The sequence below is a fragment of the Pinus tabuliformis genome, chromosome 1_2 (genome assembly GCF_031772625.1).
Source record: "Pinus tabuliformis cultivar Carrire ecotype Pingquan chromosome 1_2, CPIR1, whole genome shotgun sequence".
Classification (NCBI taxonomy): domain Eukaryota; kingdom Viridiplantae; phylum Streptophyta; class Pinopsida; order Pinales; family Pinaceae; genus Pinus; species Pinus tabuliformis.
In genome coordinates, this window is record NC_142298.1 from 118,141,559 (window position 1) to 118,160,522 (window position 18,964).

Below are 18,964 nucleotides of genomic sequence, written 5' to 3' on the forward strand. Positions count from 1 at the left end.
TATGGTGTGCGCTTGATTGTTGATTTCATATTAATGCTCATTATATGGATGGTTTCCAAGTTTGAATCAGAAAAGAAAATTGGCATAAAAAGGTTAAAATTAGCCTTAATACTGATTCGCCCCCCCTCAAGTATCATCATTTGTTTCCAACATCTATCTCTCTGTCTCAATTAGGGAGAATATATTGCTTCGAAGTTTCTATCAAGGAATAAAACTTGTTTCTAGGCTCCCTCTTAGCTAGGGACATGCAATATCTCCTCATGTGGAGATTATGGGACAACTAGTTTATTGAAGAGATCCTTACTTCGATGTCATGAATTTCTTCTTTATTATGGAGTCTTCATCTTTTGTGAATTTTTGATAGGGCGAAGACCATCCATCACTTTAATCCCCGAGTTAGTCATTTCATCATTCCTTTCACCAAAAAGCGATCCATTAGTCTACATATGGCCCTTCTTCATGCCATTGAACCTTCATTATGTTCTGTTCTTCAGAAGGATCTTACATCATTCTACATGGTTCTCTTAGAGAAGATTCACAGTTCTTCCCTTGTCAGTATTACATAAGCTCATCCAAATATTTTTTGAAAAATAAGAAATGAACACATAAATCAAAATTATCTTTGTGATGGTCCTTCATCATGACATCTTCTTGATGGTATCAACATCCTGCATATAATTTGACACATTTCCCAAATATATATATTTTCAAGGGTCTCTATATTTTTTAGAATTACATCAGAGTCTTCATATCTTTCGAGGATATGTCATAGTTAAATATTTAAATTTTGAGATTTTGATTTCCTTCTTCCATGGTTGCATAGTCTACAATATCTTCCTTCCTTTCTTCACATGATTCATTCCCGGGAGCTTCCAACTAGAGTTCCTCCAGCTACTATTAATCACCTCATATTCCATATGAGGACATATTATATTGATTTCATCTAGTGTGACCCATGCTTTGCTGCATCCTTATATAGAAGAAGATCCTTTCCATTTGATCATGCTTCTCAATATAGAGAAGTGATCCATGTTACCTGCAGCCATTCAACATGAAGTTATAATATTGAATACATGCATACATACCTCATTTTTCCTTTAGGTCATCTAGGCTTCTTTCTGCAGCCTCCTTAGTTGAAAAAAACTTCAATATTGATCTTATTCATCTCTTATGTCATCATATCATCATTCAATTAATTCTACATGTTGGAATTTCTACTGAAAGTCTTGTTTCATTTCCAGATTGGTCAAACTTCCTATGAAGATTTCATCATAGAATCTTGAGGATCTTGCATATCCCTATCCAATAGATGTTACCATTTGACTGATGTATGATGAGCATTGTCCTATATGACTTCTTCCTTCTTCCCGTAAGTGTCACTTGATCTTTCAATGAGGTTCCCAAGAGCTATATCCTTCATAGTTTACTGCCATCGATTTTATGTCAGACATCCTTCATGTTTCCTATGTTGATGTCACGATGTCTCACTTATAATGCTTCTACCATGATGTCATCTTCTAATATGATGCATCTTATCATATTTACAATGCTTCCTCTCTAGATAAATATTATTTACACAAGTGAATATTACTTAGTGTAGGAGATTATCTCATTGAGAGTAGATATTCTCACTTCCTTCTTCTTAAGCTTCTTCTTCTCAGGTTCTTCCAGTTCTTCAGTAATATGGTATTCTTCCTTATTTCTCTTATTATTGTCCTTCTTAAGTTTAGTTAAATCTCTTATATAGTGCCCATATTCTTGAAATTCATAGTACTGAACCTTTTCCAAGTTTCTTCTATTTCTTTTGGCGACCAAACTTTCCAAATTTTCCCTTTCTCTTTGCCATAGCAACATATGCTTGGTTTTGTTCATTTGATCCAGCATCAAATTTTTCATTTAGTCTAGTTTCTTCAATTTTGAAGAGAGACCATAGATCATGGAAAGAAGGCATCTTTCTTCCCATAAATACTTGAAGTGAAGTTTCATCATTCCTATGGTGATGCATTTAATACTACAGTGGTCATTTTTCTATCAAACATTTTTTCACCCAAATCATGCAGTTGATCTCTTATTTGAGAAATACTCATGAAGTATGAGTTTATTACTTCTTGCTTTGAAATATTCAATTTGTAGAGTTTTTTTCCTTAGAGAGATAACTTCTCCTACAGTACTCATGAAAAAAAACTCTACCATTTATATATATATATATATTTTGAAGTGCTTAATTTTGATAGAAATGGGATGAGGGAGTCCTTGATGGATTATATGAGAATCCTTTGAGCCGTCACTTCCCCTTTCATGTACCTAATAAGTACTTGAGTGTCTTCTTTAATAGGTTTGGTGATTGAGCACTTGATGTGTTCCATGACTTGATTCTCAATAAGGTTTAGATCCATTCTTTTCTTCCATGCAAGAATTTTCAATCCCCAACCAATTTTTTTTTGTCCTTGCAAAAATACATTTTGATAGATCAAGTTGAAGTCATAGATATACTTACTTCAGTACATTATTCTTTCTCCACTTGCATCATCCTTTAATTTGGCAATGTTATGTATAGTAAAAGACTAATTCTTGATATATTTATTCTTCAAGAGTAATCGTTGGTCCATTTGGGAGATATATCACCTTGATGGAGTTCTTCAAAGGCTAAATACTTTCTTTAATGAGAGAAAGCTTGTCTGACAAACCCTTTTGAGGATCATGATAATGTTATTCGATTTATCCTTCTTTAGTCTTTGAAAAATCTTCTACTCCTTAAATTATGTTTGACTAATGCTCTTGGAAATTCTTTGAGGGTTTTTGGTCTTTCTTTCTACTTCCTTCATGATGATCCCAAGAATTTTGATGAAGTAGGTTTCTTTGATCTATGGTTTTGGTATGATGTAGATCTTTGAACTTTCACTTTGGTATGCTTCAATTTATTTGATCCTTTTCTTGAAACTCGATCTGTGTGTCTCTTTGATTATGTGCCCCTTCTTGACGTTGTCACCTTAGCTCTGATAACATGTTGAAAAATATAGGGCATCAATAGAGAGGTGATTTCTCTACTATGATAGTTTCTTGTGAGTTCCTTTTTACTTCTTGATTATGATATTCTCTTTCTTATGTTATTATTGTACTCTTTTAACGAGGATAATTACCAATGCATGAACAATAAAGAGACAAGAGACACAGTATATAGGTTGTCAACCAGGGCCAAAACCTCACTCTTTGAGAGGAAAACCCAAACAAATTCTTTTTATAGAAACTTCAATTGATGAATACCAAGACCATGACAAATAAACTTGACACTAGAGCCATTCCAAGGCCAAGTCATTAGCCTCCTCTTCACCCTTAGGTCAACAGTACTCTTCATCTTCCCCTTCTTGGATTGCATCAAAATTGTGGTCTCTTCTTGTAGGTCTGCAACTTTTTGCTTCACAACAGAATCCTTAGATCAAATTTTTATCCTTGAATAGTCTTACTTTATAGGGAGACTCTTTTCAGTTCTACTTGGCTTCCCTTCAACGAAGTCTTCACCCAATCATCGACGTCTCTTTGCAAACTTCAAATCTGCAATCTTCACATGTATGATGGTAGACTAGCCCAAAAAAATAGTCCCACAATGATTTCATTATCTTCACTATCACTTTCTCTTCCTTCGTTGATGTTAAGGCTCCTTGTAAGATTATTTTCACACTTGGTTATCTCAGACTTTCTTGATCGAATTATTCTCTTCAAAATGTGGTCAAGCATTTCCATATATAGTGGTTTTCCCATATATTATTAAGTATGGGGCCCGTTGTACTCTCAAATTTTTTTTAGGATGCATCTTCGATCGTTTTTTTTTATCCTTCCAACGTTAAGCATACACTATTTTTCTTTCTCTTTTCTTCTTTTTTCTTTTTCTTTTTTTCTTTTTTTATTTTTTTATTTTTTTGATCCTTACATCGTTAAGTATATCATTTTTTTGCTAATGGATTAAATGCAAAAATGCAATGTTCTGAAGAAAAAGCTACAGTAAATTTGCAATTAAGATAGTGACCCTTCTGGGTCTAGAAAGTGTTCTTAGGCACTTCTTACAGGTGCATTGTCTTTTTTTTTTTCATTTTCTCTTAGCCGATTTTGGGTGTATGGTACTTTTCTTCCATGATTATTAGGCTGACATGATCACTGGAATAGGCCAACATCATATTTCTAGTATTATCCCTTTCATTATAGGCCGACTTCAGTGAGGACTACTGACAAGATCTTTGAGGGTGAATTACAAAAACAAAATTGACTCTTACAATGTGTAACATGCCTTCAATACATGAAAATGACTCTTTAGACTTTTATGACTAGATGAAAAAATCCCTAAGGGCTCACAATGGGAGCCTTAACTAACAATAAAATCTCTTGCTCATGAAACCCATGAGGCAAGCATTACAATAATTTTATTTTTTTCTTCTTTTAATCTTTTACATAAAATCACAATTACATGTCATTATGAAGACCGGACTTAGTTACACTTTTCAACACTCCCTCTAAACTAGGGAGGTATTTGGTCATTCTCAATCTGAAGTGATATTGACTTGAAGTCCCTTCTTGTTCTGAGGCTTAAACATATTGTTAAAGGGTTGGAATTACGTACAAAGACTTTGATATAAAGTTCAGGTATGAGGCCTAAACACTATTTTATTAACATGTTTTCTTTTTACATGATTTGGGATGTATTGATGTTTTAGAGTGCATGGGTCTATCAAGAAATGCAAGGATGTATGGATTAGTTGGGGCCGTAGAAAATCGTCATCTCTATCGCATCTATAAAGTCAAATGGTGGGGAGGTACATGTGCCACCTTGTCAAGGGGAAGGGGTAAATTCCCTTTGTTTGAAGGCATATACCCTTAAATGGAAGGGGAGTCTCAAGAATTTTGATCGAAGAAACAAGAATATATGAGATGTTGGATGGCCTATACATAACAGTAGCTAAAGTGTACAATGATATAGTGTCAATTCCACTTTTTGCTTAGGAATGTATTACACAAAGGAAGAGGATGAAAATCAAATTTCTTGTTTGTTGGATATAGAGAGAGAGAAATTGAAAAGGATGGGTTGGCGATACACTCAGTCAGGTTATTTCTTATTTTTTTGTTTTTTTTGGGAAAAACCCTATGTAACACCTATCCCAATTCATGTTTCATCGTGAAACCTTTCTCATGTTTTAGTATGAGAGGAACGCCCACTAACATGATATATACTTCTTGCATTACTTTGTTCAGTAGTAAGAGACATTCCCTATACATATTTATGAGGCGTGTTAACAATGCCTAAATGTTAGTTTATGTCTTTATGCTTTTGGAGATACTTGGGCTCTAGACACTTGAAGGGATCCACTAACCATTTAATTAGATAAAACATTTTTTGAGTTTTTTGTTAAACATTTCTCGTTTCCGGTGAAAAAATTAGAAACTAGAGATATTTATCATGTTCATGAATGTGTAAACTGGCTAAACTTATTATTCAAGGCCAATTTTTTGTGTACTCAATCTTAATGAATGAATGTTAGGTGTCACGACCTTTTTTCCTTTATACAAAGACTCATTTAGAAACTAATTGATTGGTTTGTATGTTTTCCGGTGCCATTTGTAAGTAATCTCTATTGTCAATTCACCGTTGTCCTTGTTTATTCACCATCATGGTTGATGATGTCCACAACATATCTATACATACTTTCATCCAGTGAGTCGGCCTTTCAGTTGAATTCAATCAAAAGAAAATACCCAAATAGTGACACTAGCTCTTTTCAAAAACCAAGGGCCACCTATGACAATAGAAAAAATATTTTAACACGAATAAAATTTATAGTTTCCAACATTACAATTAATAGTGAATAATTCCAAGGATACACACCATGTACATGTACAAGAGAGAAGAAATTAAGATTCGATACAAGGATCAAGGCCATAGCTACAAAACTCTATACCCATTTGGGAAAATTAGCTAAACTCCTAGTTCATGGAGAGAAAATACATCATTCCAGTGGTGGCATTAAAAATGTTCACAACATGGGGAGGATTTGGGGCCTGTAAGAAAATTGACAACCAAAAACACAATCAAACCACCTTTGAGAGAGGAAACCTGGAAAATCTTAGATGAGAGTTAATTTTAGAGTTGCGATGGGGAGTTGGTGAATGTTGTACCTGCAACCACATCGAAACCCAATTTTAGTGTCATGGATAAGTGCTAGAGAAAAGTTAGGGTATGAATAAATTATAAATTTTACCTAAGAAATTATTACGGCTCTCTACCATCTTATCCGTTGTCACTTAGTGCGGGGTTATTACCATAATTGAGCCAAACTCTAAAGAAAAACAATGAATTTTGAAACAAGGGATCTTACCTTGCTATGGCCGAGTTCTGCACGAATATTGGTCTTTCACAGCTATAGTGAAGAGGGCAACCAGACTGAAAACAAAGTAAACATGTCAATAGTCTCAAAGGGGTCATCATTGTAGGGAACAGAATGATGAGGTACAGTGAACCAATGTAAGAATAGTGTTTAAGTATGGGGGATTTACGCAGTGCATTATATTAGATATCATTTTTTATCTGATAGAGGTAAGTCGACAAAGGAGTGTTTCCAAAGAGGGTTTTTGTTCTATTGGTTGCAGAGACTAGACACGATGGGAGGCTAGGTTGGAATGAGTGGTAAGGTGGCAAGGTATTTCTTTTGCTCCGCCACCACTTTGTAGTTTCAAAGATGAATTTTCCGCAGTGAGCTGGAGGGATGCAAAGGTGTCATGTTGTGACCAAATTTTCAACATTACTAGTGCGCATGACCCTCGCCACATGACCCCGGCCTTTTCTCTGAAAACTCTATTTTGGTTTGTGCCTTACCAGCATGTAGCCCTATCATTTTTTCTCACATCCTAGTTTGAGCCTGCGCTCCAAAACTTAGTGCCCTTCGAGTTGCCTGGATTGCCAATATTGTTGGGTATGGTTGTCTAGAATGTAGCACACATATCACTACCCTATCAAAATTTCCTTCATTTGAAAAGGACACAATAGTTCAGCAAGCTCCTGTCAACTCCCCTCATCCACCATCTCCATCGATGACTCGATCTAGGGCAGCAGTAGAGGCTGCACGCACCTTGGGTAATCCACTTCTATCCCACCCTGTTTTTTCTTCTACTATTGCAATTCTGCACTCCATCTGCACAATGCATCAGTATTAGATCAAACTGCCATCCCCCCTTCAATCCCCTACCCCCTGATTCCCCATCATCCTATTTGCTCTACAACCTCACCATCTTTCGATCTAGAAGCCCCCTCTGGTCCTCCCGCCGATCCTTTGCATCATCTGACAGCCACCCACTCATACAATCTAAAACCTCACTCCATCTCTTTTGAATGATCCCCACCCCTCTCTAGATTCAGCCTTTCCACCCCTTCACTGCCCCTCAAACCTCCCCATGGCAGAAAATCCTTCCTCTCGAAAGCCATCCTGCAGGCACGGGCTGAGGTGGTCTCTAGCAGACAAAATTCCTTGCATCAGGTTCTTAGAGCTTTGATCACCCATGACCAGTTACCTCCATGAAGTGGCTAGCTTTCAACTGTAGGGGCATGACTAGCTCGCCTAGAAAGCTAGCCATCTGTAGATTCTTCGAATTCGAACCTGATGACATCATATTCCTATAGGAAACCCTAGGTGAGGTAGACCACATTATCGATATCTTGGGATCTCTAAAACCTGTGTGGACATTCCTCTCCCTCGATGCAGTTGAGAGATCTCGTGGTTTGGCTCTGGGATATAACCCTCACTCCATCAACCTTAAATCTACCTTGGGAGGGGTGGGTTTCATTGGGTTATACATTTTCTCTACTTAGCTTGGTATGGACCTTCGAGTCATCAATGTTTATGAACCTTGCCAAGGGAGAGAGGCTTTCTGGAATTGGCTCTTAAACCTCTCCATCACCTCACTAGAAAACCTTATCATTGTAGGAGATCTTAATTTTTCCATAGGTTTTGGTGAGTCTTGTTGCTCTTCAACACAGGTTGACCCACTCTCTGATACCATGGAAGCACTTTTGGAACTCACCCATCCGACCGATATCTCCATGAATAAAGTGTTGCCCACATGGAGAAACAAGAGAGCTGGGGAGGCAACTTTAAATAGAAGATTGGACATATTTTTAATCAAGATCATGATGTTATAGAATGTATCCCTCTACAGACAATGGGTCAGATCTCGACGTATCTCTGATCACTCCCCTATCTTCTTGGAAATTATAGGTCCTCCAAAAAGGTCCTAAGCATCATACAAATTCAGCTCGACCTGGCTGCTAGACACGACCTATACTGAATTAATCACTGATTATTGGCTGGCAAACCCTCCCACAAGGGGATGAACCCTGGCTGAAGGATTCTACTACCACATCTCTCAGATCAAGAGATTATCTATACAATGGGCACAGGAAAAACCGTAAAGGATGACAACAGTCTCACCACAATCGACTCATCATTGGTTTTTCTACTCGACGACCGGAATAGGTGCATAACTGTAGAAGCAAAGACCCACCTTATTGAATTAGAAAATCAATGATCCAAAATCCTAAAGGAAAGGGAGGAGTCATGGCACATCAAGAGCAGAGTGACTTGGGTAAAAGCTGGAGATGACAATACAAAATTCTTTAAGAATTATGCCAAGGGGCGAAAACTCTCAAACACTATTTGGAATATGCCCATGCATGACAGAGGTATTGCTAATACATTCAGCCAGCTTCCAAATCTAGGGAACTCTCACATTCAACAACTCTACAAACCACCACAAGCTACAAATCTTGCAAAAATTGTTCATTTAGTAGGACATTTCCCTAGTTTTGTTGATATGGACACAACATAAGAGTTAACTGCCCCAGTCTCTTCTACAGAACTTGAAGAGACACTAAAATTGTTTAAAAAGGATAAAATCCCTGGATCGGGCATATGGTCTATTGAATTCTATCTAGATTTTTATGAGCTTATAGGACAAGATCTCCTCAAAGTAGTCAAAGAATGCAGGTTCACAGGAAAAATGTATGACGCCATAAACTCTACTTTTATTGGCTCGATCCATACATATGACTGCCATCATCATTCAATTACTTCCATCCAATCTCTCTCTGCAATTCCCTATATAAGATCATTGCCGAGATCATCGTAAATAGGCTCCGCCCCATCCTCTCCCACCATATTTTCCCTGAGCAATTTTCCTTCCCACAGGATCGACAGATCCACGAGGCCATTGGAATGGATCAGGAGGCTTTACACTCTATCAAAGTTGGTTCCATATAAAGATTATACTTATCCACCCAGGTTTCCCATAAGCATTCACGGATTGGATCATGTGTTGCATCTCCTCGGCATCCTTCAATGTCCTCATAAATGGATCAGCCTCACATTTCTTTCATACGGAACGAGGAATTCTACAAGGATGTCCTCTATCTCCCATTCTCTTCTTGATTGTGATTGAGGGCCTTAGCAGGTTCATTACTACAAAAAAATCAGAAGGTCGACTAAAAGGACTAAAAATGAGCGATATCTGTTATCTCACTCACCTCCTTTTTGTCGATGATGTCCTTATATTTCTTTATGGAAGCATCCAGAACTCCACCACTTTCCATAAAATCTTAACACTCTTTGCACATGCCACTGACATGGTTGCTAATCAAGCCAAGTCCACTATCACTCTATAACATACCTCCCCTCAGGAAGACAGAGCTTCCCATAATTTCTTCTCCTATCAACTGCACGCTCTAGCAAATGGCCTAAAATATTTGGGGTTTTGGATCAAACCACAAAGCTACTAGATCGAAAATTGGATCTGGTTGGTGATCAAAATAGAGAAGAGACTGAAAAATTGGAACCATAGATTCCTTTCCAGAGTCAGGTGCCTTAACCTCATAAAATCTGTTCTGGAAGCCACACCTGTGTATTGGATGTCACTGGCCTGGATCCCTCAGGGAATTCTTACCAGTATCTAGAGGATATGTTGTAGATACCTCTAGAACGGACAAAAAGAAGGAGAAATATTTTCTTGGGTTAGCTGTAAAAAAGTTTCCTTACCAAAAAAATGGGGCGGATGGGGATTCAAGGCTCTGACTGTCTTTGCACAAGATTTAGTAGCAAAGATGGGTTGGAATCTCCTCAGAGCACAACATTTATGGACCACTGTCACATACCACAAATATGTCTAGCCATAGCAACTCATGGATTGGGTCTGATTGCAAATTTCGTCGCGTATTGACATTTCTATTGTTTGGAAGGTAATTCTGCAAACTATACCTTTTATCAAAACTGGCCTAGATTGGAGAATAAATTATGGAAATCAAGTGCGCATTGGTATGAATCCATTGATCAGGGGAGGCAACATATATCATCTCCCTCCTCACCTGATACACCACCTACATCAAAGGGACATCAAAGTGGTTGCACAACTAACAGATAGGGAACACTGCACTTTATTCGAGCAAGGATGGTTGTCAACCCACAATTTTCGCATCCCTATATAGTGGTATAAAACTTGGGAAGGATACTTAACTACTTTTTCTGAGGCACATGTTCGTATTAAAGAAGAACTAGACGAGCTTGTTTGGACTCCAGCTGAACATGTAAAATAAACCCCAACAATTAGCGACCTCTCTCTCCTCTCGGATCGCAAACCAGTGGCAATACAGGAATGGTGGCGCTACCTATGGAAATTGAAAGCACCTCCTTGGGCCTGTCTATTTATGCGGAGTGTGCTAAGTAGTAAAACACCCAAAAGAGATTTCCTCATTCACAGATCTATCTATGGGTGGCATTAGTGTGTTATGTGTAAACAAGACTCTGAAAAAAATCATCATTTGTTCCTACATTGTCCTACTGTTGTTCAGATGTGGCAATCAATTGCACAATCTCGTTCTATTTGGGAAAGGTGATAGGGACCCAATATCTCACAAGTTTGGAACTCCTGGTTTGCTACGCACCATGGCACTAAAAAACTATGCTTACCACTTCTCCTGTGCTGGACTATTTGGCTTACCCAAAATAATTATATTCAATGAAGTTGTGTCTCGTTGGCCTCTAGGTTAGTGTATTAGATTTAGAGTTAAGATGGATCTAGGTTGGTCTATTATACAAACGATACTTTATGACTATGTTATAATATGTATTAATATATGTTATATAAAATGTTTTCTTTTTTATGTGAGTAAATATCTGTATTACATTCTAAACAAGATATTACATGAAAGAGTTGAAGGTTTTACATTGGTCAACCACTAGGGAAATATGACCATGTCAAGAAATGTACCCATTTAGGAGAGGCAAAAGACAAAAAGTTTCCTAGACATTCAAAATTTCCCATACATATGCTAATATGTAGGCCTCGAAGGCCATGAGAGAAAGACAAATAAATAGGAAACTGAAAAAATAAAGACATAATACGAATTAGAAAAATAGGAAGAGGGGTCCAAATCTATTCCTATATCTTGGATCGACTCCTTATTGCTACCTGGTGAACAACGAGTAGTAGGGGGGGTGCCAAGGTGCTTCTTGATCCACTCTAGTTCATGTTTTAGGTCTGTCATGTGTCTATTTAGGTGTTCCATGGAGAAGAGGAGGTCCTATTTGTTCTCATGTCTGTCTAGTAAAACCTCGCCATGTAGGAATTTCATTTTCTATTATAGGTCCATGGTGTGCATATATTGATTGAATATGCATGTGTATTCCTTGTATCAAGCACCTAGTCAACCAAATTTGTTATTACCTTTGTGTATGAAATATGGTGCATTGTGTTATTTCCTTCCCTTTCAGCGCGAGAGATTTCTTCCTGAATACAGGGTGGGGTGAGTTCTCGAAAGTGAGCTACTACTTCCTCCACTTTGAGTTTTGCTTATGCACTCCCTCGGTTTTCACACTCTTGATAGTACACTACACCTTTGCAGACATGTGCTCTCTAGCATGGCAAAGTAACTACACAACGAGGACAGTAAGGCCAAAGAATGGGTTTTGGAGAAGAGATTAAAATGGATAGGATTAAATAAAGTTTGATTAAAGGAAAGAAATATATGCCCCCATAACAAAGGTATGTTATCAAAAGCAGGCTAGAGTGGTTGAGAGTTTTAGCAAAGGATATATCTAATGACAAGGAGCTTTACAAAGAGCCTAGAGCCAAGAGAGAGTCAGGCTTCCACAAAAGTGCAGTGGCTTAGTGGCCAATAAATAGGAGTAAGAAGAAAAGTCTCTGCTAGGAGTTAAAGTCAAGACAAGAACGCTAATGGAAGAGGAGGCAATAAAGAACCAGGGGGTGAAAAGGATTAACTCTCCATGGAAAAAGGCCTCATTGCTATCGGTATACCACTTCACAACTACAAGATGTTCAAGAATATTCCACAAAGCTAAATAGGTTATTTTCTAATAAATGTTATTGTAAGATGATTTGAGTTGTGAAGAAAGTTAATTTAAATTAGTCTCTAGGTTTTTCCAATATATTAAATATACACATATCTTTAAAAAATCCAACACAGTAGTTGATGGGATCTATAAGGATCATTAATAGGTTGATGCTAGATGATTCATGAATGGAGTGCTACGAAAAGCCAAACAACAATTTTTTTGAAGGTTTTAGTCAATGGTGTCCGTTGTTACCTTTGATATACCTTTTGGCTTTATAATAATGAATATAATGGGTAAGCATAAAGTTCTATAGTTGGACCAAGGTTTTAAAATGACATTAGTTTTGAAACATTTGTATAGGGGTAGATTTTTTATATTTTAAATTATCACAAATGGAAGTGAGAACTGATCTGAGTATGAAAACTGACTATATTGAAAACTCTTTGGGATAAGTAATGAAGGAACCTTAAAAATAGAAAAAGAAATGATCCATTTAACTATGCATATGAATCACATATTTCCTCTTTGCGAGAGAAAAAATATCATCACTTTAAGAAAATTAGCCATCATTACTTTATTGATAGTTATGTACAATGTGACATAAGTCACAATATCATTCACTATATTTATGGTTAAGGGATTGTGCCCCTAAGTGTTATTATGATGTCATTATTGTTTATTAACTAGCATTTGCACTGGATGTTGCAAAGGAAATGTTGTAAGTCGGTAACATATGGATGAAGAGCATAGATGAAGAGATATATGATGTGTTATTGTGGTCTAAATGTTTCCCAATTTGGAATTATTTACTTTGTAATATAAATAACTGCCTCTACACTTGGAAATGAATACTAGAGAAGCATATCTTGTAACAACTAAAAATTTATTTTGTTTAGGCATTTAGAAAGGAACTGCAATCAATGATATACATCCATATGAGCGCCACAGGTGTGACAATTAGAATTATGTTTATTTTTATCCTTCTTTTTTTCATATTCCCAGAAGCTTGCAATTGAAAAAAATTCACATATAGCAGAAATGCATTTGGCCATTTCTCCACAACATACAATAAATATCTGCATTTTTAGTGACTAGGTTTATCTAATAAGTTGAAGTGACAAAGTTGTAATCACAAACTGATGGATGTATTGAACATCCTCACTACAAAAAATAACTGAAAGTAACCACTTGTATTATACATTTATGAAAGAATGTGTTTATATTTGGAAAGATAACCATAATGTTTTTCATGAATTGGGTGAAGCTGTCAAAGATTTTATTTTGAATTGGTATTTTAAAAAAATTCCTTGGTAGAGAGGACTTGAGTGCTTTTATAATGCTGAGAATAATAGTTTTCCCAACTTATTTGAAGGCCAATGAAAAATTTTCTGATTTTAAGGCATGTGGGGAGATTTGAACGATTTTAAACATCTGTAAATTCAAGTATATATTTAGTGAGTTCAAAGAGTCTCCAACCAATGTTGAATAATTGTCAACATTTTGGGGCCACTAATAATGCTTTTCTATTGTCAAGTAGAATTTGAGGATCATAATCTATGTGCTGTCAGGTCATGTTCAAAGGATGATATATAGTATGGAGTCAAGCTATGTTAGAATGTCAATCGTGAATGTGATTTATGTAACATTTTTTTTTGTGAGTAGTATATTTCTTACTCTTCTTGACAAGGTAGCCTCTTTAGATGTAGACTAGAAGGTAGAATTCAATGAGATTTGAAATATTAGTTATTCAAGAATACTAATTCACCTGTTCACCTGAATGGAAAATTGATATTTTCTTATTGGTTTTTCTTTTGTATGCGTGCATGCTGAAGAATTTATGGATTACTGTAAAAAAATTTCTGAAAACCGAAAATGTTTCTCTACATTGTTTTCTAACAATACCAAAGGAGAAAATGTGTTGAATGAGCAGTAAGGTGCCAAGGTAGCGATTCTAGCGTGCCACCACTTTACAATTTTCAAGATGAATTTTCCACAGTGGGCTGTAGGGATGCAAAGGTGTTGTGCTATGACCAAATTTTTAGCCTTACCAGTGTCCATGACCCTAGCGGTGTGACCCTGGCCTTTTATCTGACATGTTTGTTTTGGTTTGTGCCTTAACACACGACCCTATCCTTTTTTCAGGCAGGCTAGTTTGAGTTTTCACTCATGAACTCGGTGGCCTTGGGCTGGTCTTAAGACTAAGATGACTGACAAAGTGAATTCAGCCGTTTCTTTGATCGCATGCCAAACCCATTAGGAAAATATGAGCCCTCTTGAGATTAGTTATAGGTGTGGTGATTTGTAACAACTTTCCACCGCAACATCTCCACCCTCTATAATGAGCCAATCATAGAAAATCTTCTAATCATCTAACATATAGGATCTATGGTCTACAAATTGACATGATAGCATTATTTTCAATGAGGAATGCCTTATGCATTATTATTAGTTTGGATTGATAATAAATGTACGATTGAACTACTTTCCTTTTTCTATGATCTTATTATCATTTAGAATTATTTTTCCATTGTTTTCTCAAACATACACAAATTTTAGGTAGTGATTCATTCTTAGCATTCTTCAGCCATATTTTGTCACTAACTCAATGTGATTGGATTTGTTATATTGTTTTGGTGTAGCTGAAGTCTTATCATTTAACCACACTCTTAATGATAAACATCCTTTAAAATATAAAGTGAGCATAGCTAATTTATATTATTATATTATAAATTTAAATTGTTTTGATTGAGATGCTTTTCTATTATGTCATAATGTTTAATATTTTAATTTATATGTATTATTATTGCACCGAGAGCCACTTTATGGAACAGATGTTATAATTTCTTATTCAGTTAAGTTATGATATCTAAATATTTTGACTTAGTCAAATTACACAAAAATATAAATTAAATTAAATTACATTAAATTAAAAATTTAATAGCTATAACTATTAACTAAAACATTTTTTAATTAATAAAATTCTATTAGAATACTTTATTATAAAAAATTACCTCCTACTTCTTATATATATATATATATATATATATATATATATATATATATATATATATATATATATATATATATATATATATATATATGAATTTGACTAAATCTATTATTTTATTTTCATTATTTAATTTAATTTAATCATTCTTTGTCATTAACCCTTACTAAATTATTTTAATTAATTTTACACTTTCTTAATCTATTTTTATATTGTTTTTACTTTTTCTTAATATCTAATTCTAATTTACTCTATTTCTATACTTCTTTTACCTATCAATTTAATCGACTAACATTAATTTAGTTCTTTAATATAAATTATGGATCCTCATATCTTTAGTATCAATTTGACCATCCTCTAATTTATTATTTTTGATATATATAATTAACCCCTATCTCATTAATACTAATATTAGTTTCACCAAAATCTATTATTATTTTTAAATTTCTTATTCCACTTTACCTATTTTTCTAAAATTCCTTTAATTCATATCATTAAATTAATAATTATTAATAAACGTTCTCATTCTCTTCACGTCCCCTAATGGTCATATCATTTTGTATATTCTTGGTCTAGCACTCTTCACCACCTTTTTGTCCCTAAAGATAGGTAAGGTGTTCCTCAAAACATTAGACACCTTAATGTGTGTACACAATATTCTAGAAAAAGTTCTCAACATAATAAAAAAAAAAGTAAAATAAAAGAATAAAATTATTAATTATAGTTATAATTATTAATATTATCAATAACTAAACCAACCTAGATCCATATTAACTCTAGGTCTACCAAGCACCGAGAGAAATCAAATCTCTTTTCACTCTAAATAGTTTTGTGCATTAAGAGATTTGATCCCTCTCGACACTTGGTGGATCGAGAGTTAAGATGGATCTAGGTTGGTGAATTACACAAATGATACTTTATCAATATGTTATAATATATATTTAATATATTATATAAAAAAAATTCTTTTCCTTTTGAGTAAATATTTGTAATACTTCTAAACAAGAGATCACATGAAAGAGTTGAAGGCCTTGGATTAGCTAGTCACTTGGGAAATCTGACCACATCAAAAAATGTATTCATTTAGGAGACGAAAAAGGGAAGGCATTGTTTAGAGATTCAAAATACACCATATATATGCTAATATGTGGGCCTCTACGGCCATTAAAGAAAGACAAAGAAATAGGAAACTAAAAAACTGAAAAATAATAAGGGTGAGGAAAAAAGGAAGAGGGGTCCAAATTTGTTGCTACAACCTAAATCAGTTGCTTGTCGCTGCCTGATGAAAAGTGAGTAGTATGGGGGGTTCCAAGCTACTCCTCCATCAATTCTAGTCCCTATTTTACATTTTTCATGTGTCTATCTAGGTGTTCCATGGATAGGAGGAGGTCCTCTGTGTTCTCATGTCAATCTAGTAAAACTTTGCTAAGAAGGAATTTCATGTGGAAGTATAGGTCCAATATCTACATAGACTAATTAAAATGCCAACGTGTTTTCCTTGTATCAAGCACCTAATCAACCAAATTTGATATTACTTTTGTGTTTGGAAGAATGTGCCTCTAGTTATTTCCTTCCCTCTCAGCATGAGAGAGTTCTTCCTGAATAGGAGGTGGGGTGAGTTCTCAAAAGTGAGCTGCTACTTCGTCCACCTTGAGTTGTGTCTGCGTACTTCCTACATTTTCGCACCCTTCATAGTACACTACACCTTTGCAAACATTTTCTCTCTCGCGTGGTAGGGTATCTACATAAGGAGTAGAGAAAGGCAAAGGAACGTAAGTTGGAGAAGAGATGAAAATGGATAGGATTAATGTTTGAGGAAAGCAAAGAAAGATATCATCCCTGAACAAAGGTAAGTAGTCAAGCACTAGCTAGAGTGGTTGAGGGTGTCAGCAAAGGATATATCTAATGAGAAGGATCTTTGTGAAGAGCCTAGAGGCAAGAGATAGAGGGGCCTTCCACAAAAGTGTGGTGGCTTGGTGACCAATAGATAAGAGTAAGAAGCCAATTCTCCACTAGGAGTTAAAGTCAAGACAAGAGTTAATCCAATGGAAGAGCAAGCAAGAAAAAGGTAGGAGGTGGAAATGATTAAATTTCCAAGGAAAAGTGTCTCACTGCTATCAGTATACAACTTCACAGCTACAAGATGCTCAAGATGGTTCGAGGAATTTGGATAGCTTTCTTTGTGGTTGATTTTTTTGTAGGATGATTCGAGTTTCTAATAAATATTACGAAGGGAAATCTATAGGTTGATGGAGAAAAGCTCACTAATGAGCTAGCACTCCCTTCCTTGAATTTTTCTTGGAAAGATAGAAGAGTTGGAGCATTGCAAACATGGCTTAAAGGAATGGGAGATATTAAATTGACCATCAAAAACTTCGCTCAATTGCTTAGGGGAAAATTGAATTTTTAGATTACTCGAATTAGCTATTTGAAATGCCCAGTCTTGCCTAATATCCTTTTTTCCAAGGTCACTGTTGGTAGTGGAGCAGTGAATAACATTGAATTCCATACTTGTTGGTAGTATATTTCACTGAGTCGCATGAAGCTAGGAGGTAAGGCAATCAAACATTAAGATTATTTTCCATGCGAAGAAGATTTGATAGGGGTTTGGAGAATCAACGTGGTGGTCCATTTGCATGGTGTCATGCATCATATGTGTAGCATTTCTCGTGCCAAGTTTAGTTTGTGTGGATAAATAGTTAGAAGGGCGAGCATGGTGGCAACCTCTGCTCCACCCTCTGAGATGTAAAACACCCCATCCAAACATATACATCATTATTTTAGATCACACACCCACCCTCTAAAATGTGAAATACCCCATCCAAAGATATTAATAAAATAATCATTATTTTAGAACATATATTAAGGATATTTCTGATTCCCTAAATCACTTATATGTTAAAGAAATTTCATATATTGATTTAATCTAATATATATTAAATTATTATTTCTTATTAATAATGTTTAACCCATTTTAATTAATTTAACTAATTATCTTTAACCTATTATTAAATATTACGTACAACTTCAACTAACTAAACCCCCCCACGTTTATATATTTATATAAATATATTTAGCAATGGGTCCACCAAATAGTAATATAAATATAAATAAATTTTATGTTTAGGAATGGGTCGACCAACAGGGCCATATATATCTCTTGCTTCACCTAAATATAAGGAGGGGGTTGAGTACGGAATTAGTATGAATACCCTCTCATCACTCATCAAATACAAATAATTTGGTTTCAAGGATCGTTCACTTATGATTATTTTTTCTCCTTTGCATGTTACAACCAACAAATGTATCACGCAATCGTAGGCTATCGATTGAAGGATGCTCCATTGCAGTTTTTCCTGATAGTCCTCCAGAGTCTCACACCCGGCCTGAGCTATGCTTTGTACAGTGTTAGTGGCTTGTCGCTCTCCTGGTCACCTGCACCGAAATGGAAAAGAATGCATCATGCTAGACTCCGAGAGTTTTGGATTTGATGTCATCTCGTTACAAGCGACTGCAGGAACAAGTACATCGATGAAACATCACGTGATGACAAACGAGATGGAAAAGAGGTGCACAC